The sequence below is a fragment of the Cimex lectularius genome, unplaced genomic scaffold (assembly GCF_000648675.2).
Source record: "Cimex lectularius strain Harlan isolate CLEC.00 unplaced genomic scaffold, Clec_2.1 scaffold165, whole genome shotgun sequence".
Lineage (NCBI taxonomy): Eukaryota > Metazoa > Arthropoda > Insecta > Hemiptera > Cimicidae > Cimex > Cimex lectularius.
Window position 1 is genome coordinate 806,252 of NW_019392863.1, and position 20,814 is coordinate 827,065.

The 20,814-nt window shown below is 35.1% G+C and overlaps 1 protein-coding gene and 1 non-coding gene across 8 annotated transcripts in view; one reads left to right on the top strand and one right to left on the bottom strand.

Moving 5' to 3' along the window:
- The window catches only part of LOC106666176 (alpha-1,6-mannosyl-glycoprotein 2-beta-N-acetylglucosaminyltransferase), a 188,971-nt gene that overhangs the window by 153,406 nt on the left and 14,751 nt on the right, over positions 1-20,814 (top strand). The window lies entirely within an intron of this gene.
- Trnah-gug lies at positions 10,308-10,379 on the bottom strand. The gene has a single exon. It is a non-coding gene; the product is annotated as a tRNA-His (tRNA).

The window sequence follows — 20,814 nt, forward strand, 5'->3', positions numbered from 1 at the left end:
GGAGCAATTTTTGGTTAATGAAAGCAATATTTTAGAAATATTAATCGCGCTCTTCCTTCTTAATAATTACACCACTTAACCGTGAGACAATTTAACTTCAGATATTTACATCACATTGGATTATCTCGATTGTTCACTAATCTAGGTCAGGCCAACACGTCAAGTCAGAACATTACCGCATACAATGCACAATCTGCTTCAATTTCAGAAAATAATTTTTGCAAGAAATAAGTCTTTCTTCTTTGCTTTACCTTTTATTATTTTATGACGTATCTTAGCTTTCCAATTTATGTATTTCTGTCTAAAATTGATCATACGAATTATTCAGTAGCAATGTAGGCTTAAAAGAACCTTTTACTTACTACCTGACCCTATTCATACGTAATTGATAGACACTTGCAAGTAATCAGTGGCTCTTCTCGGTCAGCCGGCTGCTTATCAACTACGCAAATAATTATGTCATACTTTGTTCTCTCATAGGCATAGCTCATTTTACATTCAACCATCAGTGGTTCAAGTATGGGAAAATAAAAATAACGCACCAAAAGTCGATCATGACACTTTCACCTTACAAAGGATAACCACTTCCATATACTACTGGAATCTCTCTCACAAAAGCTCTTTTGTCAGGCAACTTTCATTCTACGCCCTTCCCTTGATTGAAGCTTTGATGAAAATGAGACGTAAACCGATAAGCAAAAACATTCACACTCACCTAGACGGCCATATAGAGAAAAGAGTAAAAGACAGAGTAGAAAATGAACGAACGTTTCCAGAAGTTCTGAGTCAAGTAAAAATGCCTTCATATGCACACATATATAATATAGGAGCGTTTACGTGAAAGAATTCACGATGAGAATGACCAGTGAATGAATCAGGACCCAGTATCGTAATCAGGTTTCAATCAGTTTAACATGTTTTCACCGACGCTCAGACAAGAACCACCATCAACTTTAATCTTGTACAGTTTTACATTTCTTTTACATGAGCATAATACACCTTGGGCTTATCAAACGTATGTTTATAACAAGAAAGTAAGCGACGCAATTCTGCTTACGAGAGAAAGGTGCTCTTTCCTTAAATTAACACTTGAAAAAGGTCCTAATACCGAAGGATCAAGACGAATTTCTTCCCTACTTGCCTCTTCCGACAGACGACTGAGTATCAATGCGCCTGTTCACAGCCGCAAGGCGAGAAGCTCAAAGGACTGAAATGATTTCTGTACAACTTTCTGGAACGTACCCGATAATGAAATTGGCCGTTATATCAACCCCAGTAGCTAAGAACCTCCGACAGATAGGCCGGCACTGTCGGTCGATTTAAATAGAATGCTAACCACCCCTAGGGGATCCCGGCCAATTGGATAAACAGCACCATCTGACGGCTAAGTAACCATGCTAACCAGTAACCATCCCTAGTAAATCAGGGCTCATACCTTCTTACGTCTTTTTCGTCCCACTGTGAATGTTAGGCTCCAGTGGCTTTCTTACACGCTCTTTATACGGAGCCAAGGAGAGACACCCTTCAATTTATGGGGTCACATCGAGCGACCTTTCTCCACATGCCGGACCCTTCGCGAACTTTCATCAAAACAGATCTTTTTATCTTCAGTCTATCTTCGGTTTCATGATTAATCCTTACAGGTAAACATGTAAAAGAACCAGAATTTTTTGAGGCTTGAAAAATGGTTAACCAATGGGTAGGCTGAGTGAGACAGTACAATTTAATTATATTAATTTTTTTAAATTGACCGCATCTCACGATTCTGATATATATATATTGAAAAGCGGCTTTTAAATCATTTCAAGACTACGATGCTTGAAAAACAAACCATGGACAGATTAAGTAATGATCCGAATGTGATTGAAGATTTTAAAAAACAAGTGATAGTTTTTACTTTTTAAATACTGGATGCTTGGAAAAGTAAAACATGTGAAAGTGCTAGAGCGAGTTATTTATCGCAGTTGAATTCCAGTTTATTAATTTCTGAGGTTACCGACAAGAAATATAAGGTCTTTTGCAGCTTAAGAAACATGTACTAATCTATTTCCAATATTTCATGCATTCTTTACTAACTTCTCTTTTTACCATAGGTACCGTTAGAGATTACTGATTTCAGTGTTAGAAGTATCGACCACTTTTTCACTGTTAATGCCAAGCTTTCGACCTATTTTAATGTCATCATCAGAGCCTATATGAATTTCACATTATGAAAAACATATTTGTTCAGTTGATTTAAGAATCGATATAATTATATAGAACTTACAAAACAATCGATCCGACCTTTGGTTGACAAGTTGACATAAGGGCATGAACTGCGTTCATCTGATGATGGGAGTAGTTAGTTCACCAGCAGGATGGAGACCAATTGGCCACTATCCTTTGCCGATGTTAGGCAACTAAGATGACGCGGGGCCAACGTCGCTTCAGAGTTGAGTCTCCGACGAGGATTGGCACGTAATGTTGAGCAATATTCCGCGGATTAAGGGTGGTTCAGGTGATCGGGTAATTTAGAATGAAAATTTTTGTAACATCGGAAACGAATGGGATTTTTAATTCGGTATGAATTGTAAAGTGAGATACATAAAAAGGAATATTATATTAGATTGTAGGGTTTGTATTTTGTTAAGATTGGAACGCTTAACGGTTCCATCCAGTTCAAGTCCGTATGTCCATATGGGGCTAGGAGCGAAGTATATAGCCTTTCTTTGTTTGTTTGTTCCTGTAAGTTTGGATCGCATGTCAAGTAGCCTTTTTAGCAGTCTGAATCTTGTATTTAAATATTTTCGGAGTCTCATATGGGGATTCTATGCCTAAAGGAGAGAGAGGTTTTTGCTTTTTGTTAAGAGTGGAAACAATTATTATTTTCCATTTTAGCATGAAGAACTTCTTTTATTATTCTTCTGAGAAATTGAATCTCGTCAAATATTTCAACTTTCGAAAAGTCAAATTTATTTCTATATATTGAATTACTTTCTTCTTCAAGACTATACATTGATCCAGTGTTCATTAAAGGTTAAACAGAACCGCAGATTGTCCTTTTAGAATATTTCATTCGTAAAGCAGGCACGACGAAATCGACATATCTGCAGCGAATATTTCAATAATTTCGACACTTAAAAAAATCCCAAACGGCCAAAACACCAGTTGAATAAAACAGTTACGTCCGTTGGTTTTGATCAACTTGTAAAACGTGGGCGGAATGCATGCTAAGCCAGCAACGCTTTCCGGTAACTCAGGATTGCAATGACAGCGCCTTCCCGGTGTCCCCACCGTAACAGCTTTTATTGTGGAAAAGGGGATTGGAACTCGCCCTCCCGGGTTCCGTTTTACGCCCGTTTTAATGATTTATAACACTTTGTTGTCATCCAAGCGACATTTACTTTAACCTGGCCCAGAGGCTGGATTTGCAGAAGGAATTAGTTTATAAATTAAGGAGTGATGGTGAACAGTCTTTATTACAACTTAATAAGTTGCTTTGTAATTGAACGCTTCACGTTAAACAATTTTCTAAATCAAAATTTAACTAATCATACATTTGAGAATTATGTCCCTAAGCATTTTTTTATGATTTGAAGTAAATTAATTAGTAATTAAAACCAAGAGTGAAGAAAACATCCCTTGCTATTACTCCAATGTTACTAAAATATTGTCTGTTTAATTGATACTTGTGTCATTATCACTTTCATTGTCATCACCATCACTTCCTAGGAGATCTCGCGGCCAATTGTCTTTTCTGTCGGCGGGGAAGGTTTGAAAGGATTCTTCGAGATGCGAGATTTCTGATGTGCTGATTTACGGGGTTGGGAGGTTTTTATGAAATTTACGGTAACGGGATTTCTTCTTGAACGAAAAGGATATGTAAGTATGTATGGTTCGATACATAAAATGGAGCATTTAGTATTTTTCGTAGTATTAAGGACTGAGTAGTTTGAATGCGGTAGATGTTGGAATGTTTGCAGAACCCCATACTTCCAGTCCGTAAGTCCATACCGGCTTAACTATGGTAGTGTAAAGCAGCCTTTTATTTTGAGAGGTAAATTAGAACATTCGCAAAGAAGTCGTGCAAGAGCTCTATGCTGTTTCGTAACCTCCTGATTTCAGTTGTGCGTGAGGATTCCACGAGGAAAATTATTTAAGAAAACTGTGGAGATCTTTTTAAGGAGAGTGAAGGAAATGTGGGTGGATTTGTCTGTGTTAAATTTTATCCTTTTCGGTTTACTCCAAAATTCTAATAGTGTGAGGTGTTGTTGGAGTTTCGAGTGGAAATGACAAGGTCGGACTTGCGAGAGAGAATTGCTGTATCGTCTGCAAATGTGAATGTGGTGATTTCGGGATGTGATGGCATGTCAGCTGTGAACCTAAACTATAGTGTAGGTGGCCAGAACGCCTGAGGAACACCAGCATGGATAGGGAAATGGCCTTCGATGTCTTGGAAAAATCGGTCAGTGACGTAACTGTGCAATATGAGATAGCTGGTGGATGGAAGGATGCCCTTGAGCATGAACAGCAGACCCGGGTGCTAAACTCGATCAATGTTCATTCGATCAACATCAAGAAAGACCCCAGAACAATTGTCCCATCTCTTGGGAGGAGGAAATAATGTCTACCTCGCGGTGGCACTGTTGGGCAGTTGAGTGACGGTTGCGAAAACCAAATTGATCGTCTGGGATTATGTTTTGAGAATTTAGAATCGGAAGAATTCTTCTCAATAGGAGTTTTTATAATATTTTGCTCAAAGTGTATCCTGTACGCAATAGTACAATGTGTTGGCTTTTTGGGGGAACATTCGAATTACTTCCAAGCTATAGGGAAATAGGGTGTACGAAGAACAGAATTAAATAGGTATGTAATAATCATTTAAAGTTAAAATGCACTTGTTCATATGTCATTTTGCATTCCAAAACATTTCACATTCATGTAGGCCTTGACAATAGATGTTAATAAATCAAAAAATAATGAATTTAAGTTAGTATTGAATGTTGAATGGAATACATTCATTCCCTTCATGCATTCATTAATCACGAAATGCTAGTGTTATAATGTGAACAATTTTACGATAATGGAATTGTAAAATGATCAATAACTGCATGCGCCCGGTCTTTTACTCTTATACTACAGTATATAGTCTATACAGTGCTCACTACAACGTCTATACTACAATACTCACATAAAAAAGTTTATGTTGTTTTACACTGATAAATTTTAATAGAAACATCAATATTATTCACATGTTTATCACTAAACCAATTAATATTTTTTAAATCGAATCAACGTTATAGCTATCTATAAATCCTGCATTTAAAAATTTTATAAATAAATATAGCAAATATATCCATGCTTATAGTTATTATTGATATACAGGTTGGGTCAACTGCTACATTTCACCCACATATTTCGGAAACGGTGAACGTTAGCAAAAAATGGCCTTTTACAAACCCCAAGTTAATTTTGGCTAGGAATCGTGTGGTGATAACAGATTTAACTTTCTCACCTACCTGGGAAATGACACTAACTTTGTTATTTTAAATATTTAAATATATTTTTATTGTACAATTCAATTCGAGCTTATTTTATGCCGCTTTTACAAAGGAAAAAGACCATTCTTGAGTTATGCCCCACAGAATACGCGACCTACCATGACCGAGTTATGGTATTATTTTCCATTTTGTTTTAGCTTTCTTATATCATAATAGAAAATACCATAATCAGTCAAAACAAGTGAGGACATATTTTTTGCTTGCAAAATAAAAAATTCGGGCATAACTCAGAAATGGTCGATCCTACCAAAATTTTCCTTTCAGTGAAAGCGACATAAAATAAGCTCTAGAATCGAGTACAATAAAAATATGCGATTCTCATTTAAAGTAACAAAGTTAGTATCATTTCCCAACTAGATGAGAAAGTTATATTAAATCGGTTAACATCACGCGATTCCTAGCCAAAATTAACTTGGGGTGTGTATAAAACCATTTTTGCTAAAGTTAATCGTTTCAGAATTAAATGGGTGGACTGAAGAAGTTGATATACCATGTACCTTTTTCGAACCTTTTTCTATAGCTTTGTCATTTTTGACCAATATAAAATCAGATTGCATCATTGTTTTCAGCGTAAAAAAAAATCCTTTAAAATGACATGTCAGGATGTACAGGGTCGTATTTGAAATCTAGAAGTTGAACTGGGCCTGAGGTACCCTGTAATTTTTCTCCAAAACAGGTTTGGTTCAAGAGAAATTCAGCGGTGCCATCTAAAAAGGACACCTGGACACACTAGATTGCGTTCTAACGTACACATAGAATATAGTTAAAAAAATAAGAATACATATTCTATACTATAGATGTTAGGCCTAGATGACCCTCGGAGGATGTGACTATCTACCTATCCTGATTAAGAATAAGCCAAATTGACCCGTGGATACTTCCTTTTCGGTCAAAGCCCGCGTATGTGTCCAGAATGTGGAGAAAGATGATTGTCATATTTTATTATTGTCATGTCTTGGCTCCATATAGCGAGCGAGTAGGAGTGCCATCCTCTGTGAGTATTTGCTCTTTTTATTCCCCAATTCTGATTTTTGTAGGAATACGGTCTGTTTTGTTCTATATAGTACTAATTAATATCTTGGTTTTTTTTACTTTTGTGTACTGTACATAGAAAGTCCCCATTAATCCTCAATTAGATTAGCTCTATTAGATGTGTATAAAGTAATGACATAATATCGAGTACTCCATTAGCCTACTTATGTAAATTGTATTTAAGTAGAAATGCCTGTATTTATTATCGTGTCTGTTTTGTGTAAGTATTGTAAAGGGTATGGAAGAACAGCCTCTTTATGAACAATACATTTAAGAATGAGTGAGACTGTGAGTGTCTGGCTTTAAAATCTGCATAGAAAATTTAGTATGAATGAATCCAGTCGTATTTCTCTACTTTTTTGGGAATTGCATTTCAAACAAAGGGGTCAGACGTCTGGGGGGGGTGAACCTTCAGGTTGTAAAATGAGTTTCCAATCGATCCGACCTTTGGTTGACAAGTTGCGGGTTCATTGTCACCGCAGTTGGCCTGCTTCCAGGAACGAAACCTCACTGACACGATTGCTTCGGTTGATTCGCTGATGACTTCCGTCTGCTGCACGTACACCGGCCTCGTTTTATTCTCAGTCGATTTCCTATTTATTTTCAACCCCGGGATATTATTATGAAACCGAACATAAAAGAAAAACGCTGAGCTGTTTCGCTTCAAACCGTTTTTAACCGCTGCCCATGAAAAAGTTTTGACATTTAAAAACTATTTGGAAAACGAGCTTTCTTGGTTTTAAAATTAATTCTTAAAACAATTACAGGTCCGTTTGCATACATTGCATGCATTCTTAAAATAATGGGCAAACACGCAACTCGACGATTATACCAGGAATGAATTAATTTAAAACTATTTTTCAGTGGAAACAGAAGTATTTTTTAAATGCAAATCAAAGAATGTAACGGTTTTTACTCTAATTACAATTAAAATATATTTAAAAAAAAAAATAAAAATAAATAGGTTTTACATATATAAATAATTAAAGAATCAATCAGTTAAAACAAATTACAGGGTTAAACTTAGCTAAGCTCCTCGATTAAGTAAACTAATTCCGGCCAAAGAGGATTCAGGTGGACTGGAATGTGATCGATAACAAGACCGTCATTCCCAAATGTTTATTTATTTATATTTGCGCCTGGACGATATCTGTCAGGTAAATTGTACTAGGTAAAGAACCAACAAATAGTTTAAAAGAGTCGTACTTTTTCTGAAAATTATTCCTAGATATTATCTAATTTTAGTCATGACAAGTGTTGTCTTATAAAGTCACTATCGCTTTTGTCATTACGAATAAAATTAAATGGATTTTGCTCCATTTATTAACTGCTGAGCGATATTGTTGCATGACGTCTATCAATTAGTGTAAATCGACTAAAACAAATATTTTTGTACTGTATACTAAGAGTATCTTCTAAGCGATCGACCAGCCTATGTTCTATAATATTAGTGGATTAGGGTTGTGGTCAGTTTTTTCACTGACCACCATCTACAATGTGTCAATATTTCATTGTTGTCATCTGGTAGAGACTTTGTAATTTCAAACATTTGCGAGTGTACGTATTAGAAAGCAATATGGTATATTATTATTGTTGGCTGATTTACAAATTCCTTCCTTCAGCACAACCAGATCTGAAAGATAATACAAAATATGATGGGCATTCATTAAGAACATATTTTTCATTTTTGTCCTCCTTTCTCCACCGTTTTTAAAAATGACAATTTTAGGTATAAAAAAAGCTAACTTGTATATTCCATTTTTCGAGTTTGCTATCTATAATACTATTGATACGATTTGGAGCCATCTGCCAGCAGCACAAGGTCGTCCGGAAAAATGTATGCCCAAAACACGCGCTTCACACTGCATATTTTCTCGAAATCGATGACTAAATAGATCTATTGAGGAACCCTAAAAATCATAGACATACCTTGGAAAGTGGACTTTTTTCCTATAAGATTAAGCACGTTCCTTGCTGCCTCTTCGCGGAGCTATTTTTGGTATGAGAAATTTCTTACCGAATGCTTCACATTCACAAAGTATTGTACATGTTCCGATGTCTCTAGTTCCTCCTGATGGTTTTGGTCTCTGTTCTGCCCATCTTCTTTAGATGTTAGACGGCAGTGGCCGGTATAGAAGTATTCAAGAAAATAAATCAAATCACGATGACTCAAAAATGGTAATGCAAAAAGATTGTGTATCCTGCCTAAAATCATAGCCATGTTAAAAGAGCCAGATAGAAATGGCAACAAAAGATATGAGAAACCTTTCTCATGCTTTAGTAGCTTAAAATTTTAAAATAATGGATACTTCCAGCAATGAGAGCACTGGGCACTAAAGAGCCCGGACAAAAAAAGAGAATCCTTATTAGCAAGAATGGAATGATAATTTTCTTCGAATGCGCCCGGTTTAGATTATTTAATTTAAAATTAAAACGAATTAGTTACTAGGTTTATTGTCGTTGAATTGTAAATGCAAGTAAAATATAGAGACGATCTGATCATTAAGAGAAAACATTTGTCAGTGTCTCTCCTGACTTCCTCTAATCAAGTTTAATTTTACAAAATAAACTCAACGTTGTATTTAAGGAGTGGGTTTAATTGTCAGTGACTGAATGCATAGACATTTTCAAAAAGCTTAAATATAAAAGACATGTTCAGCGTTGATCTAGAAATTATAAGGAACTAATGTGTTTTATAACGGAAACAAACGAATGGAAAGAAAAACGAAAATAGTACAAGACGTATCATAGAAATATGAAAGGAAAAAAAATTGCGTAGGATCACCGTAAATTGTATTTTACAATTTAAAATTTTACTCGTGAAAATGTTTTAGAAGCCATCCTTTCAAATAAATCTAATGCTGCAAGTTACGATCTTATTCATATTAAACTCATAATTTTTCCCTTCTGTTACTTAAAAATACATAAACCACATTTTGAACTTCTCTCTCACCTCAACCTGAAGGAAGCCCTAATTGTTGCTTTACCCAAGAAACCTAAACCCACCCTTGCTAGTAACTATCGCCCTACAAATATGCTTATTTATTGACTCACATGCCCTTAAATCCCCTTTTCAATCTGGATTCCGAAAATTTCATAGTTGTGAGGCAGCCCTTCTCAAAATCTCGCATGGGATTAGCTAGGTTTTCGATCCATCGTCTCGATGCTACGAGCTACGAAACAAGAGGCCCTTTTCAGGGCCACGAAACTCCCAGTCACTAAAATTATTATTGTTGTTGTTATTATTATTTTACTAAGTTTATAAAATTGTTATTGTATGCAGGTAGATGGAGGAGTAATGAGTACCCCATCTACCAAACAGAATAAATGCAATGTATGTATTTATTTGCGTGAATGCGTATTGAATGTGTTGTAATATTTCTTCTCATGCGCTCGGGGCTGTAATGACCAAAATAAATAAAATTAAAATAACCAGACATAGAACCGTTCATGTACATTAGTGTATTGTTAACAACAAAATAAGATTTAGAACAACACTACGATTCCTCGAATACTCTATCAAAAATTTCAAATAATACAATAAGCAGAATGATAAAAAATTCTACAAATTACTATGACAATGTGTACACCCCTTTATTGTTCGAAATCGATCATAGATCGTATTGCCAGTTCAGAACAACTATTATTTTAATTAATTAATAATACTGTAAATGTCAAACGGAATAAAATTAAAATTGGTTGAAATTTCTTAATTTTTTGTAAAAAAAATTAAAGTGCCGTGACCAGGATTCGAACCTGGGTTATTGCGGCCACAACGCAATGTCCTAACCACTAGACGATCACGGCTATTGTGACATGGCTGAATTCCTGCTTACTTTTCCTCTTGACTTTGACGACATTTTTCTTTCTATTTTCGTTTGCATTTAATAGATAAACTAAATATTAACTTATCCAATAATTATTAAATAATGCAAAACATTTTTTAATTATGAAAAAATTACTAAATGAATAAAAGTTTCATTTTTTTATTATCGTATTCGTCGTGCACTGCAATGTATTAACATTATAAGAGTTGCAAAATAACAGAACTAACGAATAGAAGAAAATTGTATCATATGACTCAAGTTTAAAAGAAGGAATAATTGATAGGCATAAAAATAACGTTGAACCGAGAAGACGGAAAGAGAAACAAAAATAGGGAATGAGAAATGTACAGAGAAAGATTAATGGGCAAAGAGTTAGAGTGAGAGGGAGAGACAGAGAGAGAGAGTGAGAGAGAGAGAGAGAGAGAGAGAGAGAGAGAGAGAGAGAGAGATGGTCACAGAGAGAGTGAGAGAGAGACCAAACATAAAGCCGGTCAAGGAGACAGAAAGGGTGAGTGCTAGGCAGAGAGAGAAAGAGAGAGTAAGAGGGAGAGAGAGAAAAAAAGGGATAAGGTGGAGACATAAAGAAAATAGCTAGAGAGCTTTTGTGATTTGGAGAGAAAAAGAGAGAATAACAAGCGAATAAGGGGCGGCTGTGGCCCCAACGGTGGCGTTGACACGGCGCTCATCACAGTAACGTAAAGTTCCCGGGTTCGAATCCAGCGGCCCTGCATTTTTCAAAAACACCAGCTCCCTGAGGGTTTATATGACCTCTGCTGTTGCGAACCCTCGTTAAAAAATTAAAAAATAATAAAATTAAATTAAAAAACGAATAAGGGAGAAAAAGAGGAAGTATAAAATCGGACATAGAAAAGATTAAGAGAGACAGAGAAAAAAGAGAGAGAGAGAGAGAGTTGAATGGGGCATAAAAAGGAAAGAAAGAAGGTGAAAAAGAGTGAAAAAGAGAAAGAGAGAAATATGAGAGGAATATAGAGGCAAAAATGGGAAGAAACTGAGACATGAACAAAACAGGGAGAAATAAAGAAAAAGCGGAAAAGCCACCAGAAATGAGAGGGAGTGAAAAGAGCAAACAAAATTAACATAGACAACTCAAAATGGAGAGTAGGAGGAATAGAGACGAAAGAGAAAGAAAGTAGGGAGCCAGAAAGAGGAATAGTGTTATAATTTTTTCCGCAATACTTCATTAAGTCACGTACAGTTTTAGACTTTCAGCGTAGTTTTAAGTCCTTCACAATGTCATTGGATATAATTATTAATCCATACTTCCAAGTTTTTATAGGCTGAAAAAAATTTGTGTTTTAAATGGTTTATTGTTGTTTTACTTTTTTAAATAATAATAATTATTATTATTATGGAATTACAACATAAAATATGGCCTCGATTCCATCAAAAAATTCAGCCGACGATAGCTAGAAGACAACATCCGGATCGAGGTCTTAGCTGAACACGACACCTACCACATATCTAGGACTCATGCAACCAAAGGACCTAGAACATAGGATAATCTACGACTCTACGTGAACAGATTATATGAAGGTTAAAGTTAATCGCAGGCAGCGGGTTAAATAGTTCGATGTTGTCAGGAAAATCAACAGTTGTCCCACACAATCGCCCGGTTGGATAAGAAAGCTTGTGTCGCCCCTATAATAGATATGGCGGTGCCTTACCCCACAACCTAATGGTCTCGTACACAGAGTAAAAAATACCGAACACTTTCTGTGCTTGGTGTTATCCCTGCCCGGGTTGATAACGAAGGCAGTGATTCTGTCCACACGTCGGATAGTCAGAATTAGAGCCTAACTGTGGGAAGCTAAGTGAATCGTGCGTTACACGTCTTACTAATGAAGAGGAAAGGAGAATCGAACGAGACATAAACCAAAACTGGAAGACTCTCTGGTATTTAAAGGTTTTTAAGCTCCTGGGACTGAACCTAGCTTGAAAAAAACAGCGAAAACATACAAGCCAAAGTTTATCTTCCTTGATCAAATGTTAGACACTGATTGCACACAAGAAGTCAATTGGAGATACTCAGTTTGCGTTTTTTTCAAGTAAGTTACGTAAGATCTCTAATAAATAGGTAATTACAAAGTCCAGTGTTTAACTAATAGTGAACAGTTTTTGGTTTTTACACCGTAAAACTGCACGGATAGTGAAAAAGGGGAAGAATTCAACACACAGATAAATTGTTATCCTCACGCATCATTTAAACCACTAATGGGTCTGTAAAAGAAAATGAACCTACTAACGTAATAACAGACCGGGCCAAACAGCCAAAAACCCGAATTAACTCTTAATAACACAAAGACGCCGACGTACACAAAGACCTATACCATAGCCTCACGTCTTTTCATAAAAGGCACATGTGGATGGCTAAAAGTCGAAACTTGCCTACTGGCTTGCAAAGGGAGATTAGGAGGATTGTGATGGAATTAAATGTACTTGTGGAAATAAGTAACCAACAAATATATTAAGCAAAGGGCGTAGAACTTAGAGTAAGGCAAAAGAATAGTTAAAGATACTATTGGGTTTTTGGCTTAACTACTAGAAATGAAAACAATATGATAGTTGTGCGTTGAAATAAATTAATTAGCTATATTCACTGTATACTACATATATACATATATTATGCTGATGTTTGATGGTAATTATAAACCCGGATGGATTAATTTCATTTTTAAGCTGGAAAGCACACCCGTGTGAAAACGGCCCTTTATAAAAATGATTGTTATAATATTGAAGGCATTTTGTATTTAATAAACTGCCGACCAGGGAAAAGCCCGTGGAAAAAATAATCCTTCGACTCTTATGAAAGTCATCGATCCCCTCGTTCAGGGAGGCGATCCCATTTGACGCCGACGAAGGGAGCTTAGCGGTTTTAATAAATGCCTTACGGAATCCGGCAATACCCGGCATGCTTGGCATATTTCATCCTGTTGCACCAGTTGTTGTCAAACCTGCCTATGCCAAATGGTTGACCGGGATGCAAATTATTTTTAATTGAAACTCGGTTTAGTTTTGGGACTGGTGGCCAGGGGAAAGAGAGCCGGAGACGAAGATTCAGGAACATCCTTTCCCTTTAATAAATTAAAACAGACGACTCTTGTGAGAAACTAAATCAATACCAGTAGTGCAATAGATTGATTCTAGTTTTGCAGTCAGAGAAGTAAAAATATAACATTATTGTTAGTAGCAGTTGTATTAGTAGCTTGGAAAGTGGTAGGTTGTTGTTTTTTTCTATAACCTAAGTTCAAAAAAAGTGATGTAGTACTGTATTATGAGTATGAACACTATTTTTAGTAGTACAGCTTTTTTAGTATTGATAGGTTCTTCAGGGTTTTCAGTAATCTTATCCAATGAAACACTTAAGCAGTATTAGAAAAAGATTTCTTGTAACATTAGAACTAGTTGCATAGCAAGTTACTATTAAGGCTTATTGTAGTGCCATAGTAGTCATAATTCGTGATATGATAGTAACAATAAAACAAACAAAAAGTACTGAGGGTGTAGTTGTAGAAATAAGCATTATTTAGTTTGTTTAGGATAGGTGTTGTTTATCACAGGCTAGAGGAGGATCTGTAAAACAATAGGCCCTGAATCTATCTATTCTCGGTATAACAAAAACGTAGTATTCTCCATCACAGAATGAATCCAAAAAAGACAAAGTGGATAAACTCTAAGGTCTAGGTACAGTAAGTTTATGTTAAAACAACCCTCTCCAAGATTGGCATACTATCTGCTACAGTTAGAGACGGCTAAACTCGGAGGAGTGAAAGGACTATATACCAGCCACTGGCATCTGAAAAAACATCGATATAATATTGGTATCTTCAATGATAAACCCATTTGTACGTTATGCAATGAGGAGGAAGACATCAACTTTGAATGGGAAGCAAATGTTCAATTAAGACATATCCTGGGATACAAAGGAAACCCAGAGATCTTGTAGCAACTACAGTCAATGAATTAGTACATCCTAGGAGAAGGATCGAGTCCATTCCACTTAACTAAGGACCTAGAAAAGTCCAATAAGCCAGAAGGGAGCAGTGCTTGGGCTTTACCAAGTATCCATATTCATTATCATCAAAATTTTTTTTTACTTATTTGGATTTAGATGTGGTTTTGTTTAGGCCCACATCCGCACATGTACGTCCATACACAAAAACATGGCTGAGTTGAGCCTATTGGCTTCTGATAGGTATTTCCAGCTTTTGCTGTTTACAGTAAATTGACGGCACCCACCCCGGGTGTTGGCAGTCCGGGGACAGACCTCATGTCCGTCCAGCCAACGAGGATGGTCTCCAGGAGGGGGGTGCTGTCAACAGCTAGTTCATTTCAGCACTCAACGCAATCAATTCCTAAAACCAAACCCATTCACAATCTCACTCACTCTTAAATACGTACGATTCCCCTTAGTTAGGGTGGTGGAGAACTCAATATTCCGCCATCGACCATTCCAAATACCACATTCCATTCACAATCTCACTCACTCTTAAATACGTACGATTCCCCTTAGTTAGGGTGGTGGAGAACTCAATATTCCGCCATCGACCATTCCAAATACCACATTCACGCTAATAAATGCATTCCCTCTCAATACACACTAGAGTATATAACGATAACATCATTAGATACAATAAAAACATCTGTTTTCTCGAAGAATCGGAACAGGGGACCCAGACACTCTCTTCCGTGCTGAAGCCCAGTTGTGTATTACTAGAAGGTAATGGCGGTTGATGGAGGCAAAAGTAAGCAATGGTAGTAGTAACAGTCGTGGAGAATCGTAGTAAGTAGTTATAGTATTAGTGTTTTAGTAGTAGCTACTATCACAGAGCTAGAGTACAGTATTTCAGTAATTTTATTATTTATCTTTTTGCCAGCAAAGATATTTTATATTTAAAAACGACTATTGGTGTAATAATATGTACAAAAAAAATGAAAATATTCAAACCATAAATTGTCGACTTAAAATGAAATTTTTTCGTTAGTCCATTAGATCTATCTAGCGTACAATTTGTTTTTAGTTGATGCGAAGTTTCGTTTTTGCGTATGTTTTAATATCTTTGGGAGCTTTTCCAAAGAAACCGCCCGTTTTGCGACCGTCGGACAATTTAATTTGGGCCACGGACTCGGAGAAAACAAAAGCTGATGCCAAATAAATGATCTGCACCTGACATTTGAGGCGGCGCCAGAACAATGCTGTGTTCCTGATGGAGAAAAACGATTCCAGCCCCTTCTAATGTGCAAAATAACAGTGGGACGAGGAATATATGTAGTTCATAATAAGGTCGTTGATACAATTTGGCACCATCTTTTTTAATAATGCCTTTTTGTTAATTTTTTCTAATATGCAATAAACGTTCGGTTTCCATTGACCGTGGTTACTTTCACACCATTATGTGTTTGAAATGATTTTAGAGGTGGGCTATTGGAGTTGTCACTCGGGTTAAAATCGTTTCCAAAGTCTCTATGCAGTATGTCTGTCATTATTTCGGTACTTCTGGCTTAAAAAGGGAAAACCGCGGAAACCAATTAAACCGGCATTTGATGAAATACCACCAAATTCAACGCAGGCATAATTAAGTTCTGCCGATCAAGCCCAACTTAGAATTTTTTTAAACAGATGAAGTTTGTCATAAATTCACATGCGTAATTAACTCTGCCAACAACATACAAGCTGATGTTCAAAATAAGAAATTAATTTATTATTAATTAATTAAAATTATCAATAAATAACAACTTTTTTTCATTATCAAACCCAACTTTGTATTTGCAACAAAACAGTTCAGGTTTTTCGTAGATATAAATGCTTAATTAACTCTGCTAATATTACTAAAACGGATGATCAAAATCACAAATTAATTCTTTCAATTAATTAATGTTTTTATGTAAGGTTTTGGTTGAAATAAAAGTTAGCCGAAGGTCGTGGGTTAAATCTTACATAAAAAGATAATTAATTGTCAGAAGTAATTCAGACCACTAAATATAATCTATTACAAATTAAGTAATTACTAATTAATCAAAATTGTCACTAAAAAACTTTTTTCATTATCAAAACATTTAAAAAAAAAAAAACAAGTGTTTGACACAAATATACATGCTTAATTAACGCCACTGACATTACAAGAGCTGATGTTCAAAATGATCATTTATTATTAATGAATATAAATTATTACTAGATTAATATTAATAAAACCTTGAGTTTTGTCGCAAATAGAAAGACATAATTTAATTTTTACAAAATTTGATGTTCCAAATGTTATATTAACTGGATATTAATTAATATAAACTATCACTTGGTATTAACTCTTCTCGTATACATTTATTTATACTTCTTATTACTATTATACAATTTGTTAGGTAGTACAAGTCATGGTTTTGACCTGAAATTTCCTTTTAATTCTATGACTAATAACACATTTTGTTAAAAAATTTATTTTATGTTGAAAATAAAGGTTCTTATTATTATTATTCTCGTATACAAACAAAACTGTTCTAATATAAAGAAAACAAGTTAAATTTCTCAGAAATGAAAAACCATAATTAGATCTTGTACTACTTACAAAAACTGATTAATATTAGAACAGCTACTAGAAATTAAATGCTCTGTTATCAAACCATATTCATATAATTTTTTGATAGTGTCCTGATTTTGTGGAACTCCATAATACGTTGATGGGTAGGAAGTGAATTTTTCCACAATGGGAACTATGTAACTATGTAAATTCAGAAATATAATGAAATTTGTACTTAACAGGTGTAATTAATGTTTGTCAAAAGATATTTTATCTTTTGACAAACATTAATTTGTGTATTAAAAATGCTTTAAAATTTCTACGCCCTAGGAAAAAAGAGATTCTTTCTTAACCTAAAATAAATATTTTGTGAATATAAATTACACATTCATTAACCGTTGTAAATATTTTTGTTAGCTTTCTCTCCTCGATAGTACATTTTGTAACACGACAGACTTAGAGGATCAAAGAAACATGATTTTATCATACTTCTCGTTCCCCCTCCCCCGAGTTCTAAATGACTCGCGTATTAATAAACATTAAAACGAGCTTTAAACCTGTCGATTTATTTATTTATTTTTTAATTTATTTTTTTTAATTAGTAGATATTTTTTCTCTTTTTTGCCGAAAAGGCTTTTTTCCATTATATTGTTAAAAGACGGAGAGGGGAAAAAGAAATAAGAAGTTGATGACCAAGAAGATACAGAAAGTCAGGTTCATCTCAGAGCTTGAAGGAGATAATTACTATTTGAATTATAATTGCCACAGCCTAAGGGCCAAGTTGTTAAATTCTAGAACCTCTCGTTCTTCCACCGCTCCAGTTGGGAAGTGGAGTCAATTATAAAACGAGAGGGATGGCGCTGCTATTTCCACTCTCGAGAGAAATAATTGTCATCTCCTTTCAATTATGGACGAATATTGAATATTCGAGTTTAGAAACCCGATCTGAACTTCATTTTAAAATGTGGAGCTAGACATTTCTAATTTTTGTGTTAAGGTCGATTGATTTTCTATTATTCTTCTCTTGTTCTCATGCGTTTGAACGTAACGTGTCGCAATGAAACGCAGCAAACTGACATTAATTAATATGAATCATCTCTAGATAATAACTCATCCTATCGCATCGCATATTTTCGCTTCACGGAAAAACTTAATTGAAATAAATAAAAATTATTAATAACCTCACCTGTTTCAAATCCTAATCGTACCTAACCTAACCGTCTCAAAAACTATTCCTACCTAACTTAACCTACTAACCTAACATGTTCTTTGATTTAAAACCAAATTGATTTGTTAATTTATTTATCAAATTTCATAAATAAAGGCTTATTATTGTTATCTTGCTAAAAACATGTACTTATGTCGGTCAGATTTGTATATATGTTTTTGTAGCCTATATTTCCTTGAAGATACACCGATTCCACCTACCTAACTCGTCGTCAGATTCGAAACCAAATTGATTTGAAAATTCATTTATCAAATTTAATAAATAAAGGCTTATTATTATTGTGTTGTTTAAAACATGTACTTACGTCGGTTAGATTTGTATATATGTTTTTGTGACTTATATTTTCTTGACGATATACCTATTCTGCTGTTAATAATAATAGATAGCTAGAGGATAGATATAATCGATTAAAGTTGTTATATCATAGTATATCGCCCCAGGTTCTAGGTAGCTTTATCTAACCTCTGTAGTGTTTTTCTTGCAATGGTTTCTTTGACTGTAGCCATTCTAGGTGTTAAGCTTTAATATATCAGCATGCATTGTTACTTTGCCATGTACCGCTATTTTTTGCTATGTCTTTTTGGTTATTCTACAGTGCTTCCATTTTAACCTTTAAATACTTTCAGCTTGGGTAACTCAGTGTAATGAAGGAAATATATTTCTACCGGTAAAAAATAAAACGTGTTGTTGGCTGTAACTAACCTCAATGTACCTTTTAAAAGTCCAGGGCTGAAGTATACGGAATCATTGGTATTCAGATCCCTTCTACTAATACAGCCTGAAAGTTTAAAGTTAATATAAAGTTCTCTTCGCGAATTAAGTGTTATGTTGTGTGCTTTAGAAACAAAAAACGGAAAACCCCTCGTACATACTGGCATATACATTTCACACCGCTAATTTGACACAAAAAAATTTTGAAATGATTTCTTCGCTGCGTTGCGTATAATCAAATGTTTTGCCCAGGTTTTGAGTTTTATTCTGTAGCTCTTTCGTCGGTTATATAAGGATAAAAATACCCCGATTGATTTTACTGTTATCAACTTTATGACTCTGTAACCGTGGAAAATCATTATCTTTAACCACCATAAAATTGATTTTGTTACCGCCTTTCAACATTTTTTAGTACCTAGTTTAGAACACAATTTCTAATGATTTGCTGTTTGCAATTGTTCACCGTGAATATTTTACGTATAAAATAATTAATTATTATGATAATATTAACATAAATAATAAATAGTCAAAATGTGTGGATGGAATCAATTCTTAACGCGGTTATTTTACGAGTAGAATTTGCCCACTCAGGTGCCCACTCTCTCCCACTCTCNCTCTCTCTCTCTCTCCCTCTCTCTCTCTCTCACTCACTCACTCACTCACTCTCTCTTTCTCTCTCTCACTCACTCACTCTCTCTCTTTCTCTCTCACTCACTCTCTCTCTTTCTCTCTCACTCACTCTCCCCCTCACTCCCCTCCGCTATTAATTATGATGTAATTTTTATTCATTATTAATCATAAAAAACAAAATATACACAACCCACAAGGTTAAAACTTGAATATTTTTATAGGTTGTTTTGGATATTTACGAAATATGACTTGATGTGTCTCATATGATGGTATTGTGTGATTCGTTGGCTCTTTATAAATTCCAATTTATAGCATGCATTTCTGATGCAATTAGGTCTATAGTGAAGTAATTATATGAATAAATTTATTAATGAGCAATATAATGATTGATAGACACGAAACAGTTTTTGACCAATGTTTAAATAATTTGATTAAATTAAGTTAGAGTTAAAGATATAACAAAATCATGTCACACCACTTATTATCTACCGGGGGATTCTGATTTAATCCCATTTGCGGCTAGCTCTCTAGTTCCACGGTACGTAAAATTTAATCCTAAGCAACACCAGAGCGTTTGTTGCGGTTCCACCCTAATTGATAAAATAAACGGCCGTTGAAACATACAAACTTTTTCACTTTTCACCAACTCGACGGTAGCGGATTTAGTTATTCAACGGTCGCTAAATTCAAAAAAGAGGATAATTACCAAATCTAAATATGTGCTTATATGCCGTATGTGATTACTGTTTTTTTTTCTATCTGTCTGTCCTGAGAAAATATAGTTTGGTTGTTCATAAGTATGAAGGATACAATGTGTATTTTCTTCGTTTCAAATCTGATCAGTAAGCCTAAAATAATAATTAACATAATTAGTGATATTCATTTGCAATTATTAGAATTGGCCTTTTCGGAAAAGATCATTTTTATGTAAAATTGTTTCCAAGGTGAAGTGTATCGGTCGAACTGGGGATGATGGATGAGTTCTTTCAGCCGTTGTCGAAGTTGTAAAGCCCCGAAGTAACTTTGCCGAAGCGGGTCTAAAGACAGTTTTCCACCCCTGCTTTTGATCTATAAAAGGAACTTCGGGCAAAGAATCCCGCGTTAAAGATGCTTTGTTAAGAATTTTGATTTGTTGCCGGAACGTCTTGAGAGTTGGGAGAAGGGTAGTCGTATAGATTATTGGCAGTATAACATGGCAAGTTTGCGATTGGAAGCAGACGGTTGAAAATTGTTTTTATTGCCCCGTTTCAAAATCTTCTCGAATAGAGTTTTCCAAGGGGGGGGGAACTTTGAGAATTTACAGACCTTTTCCCACC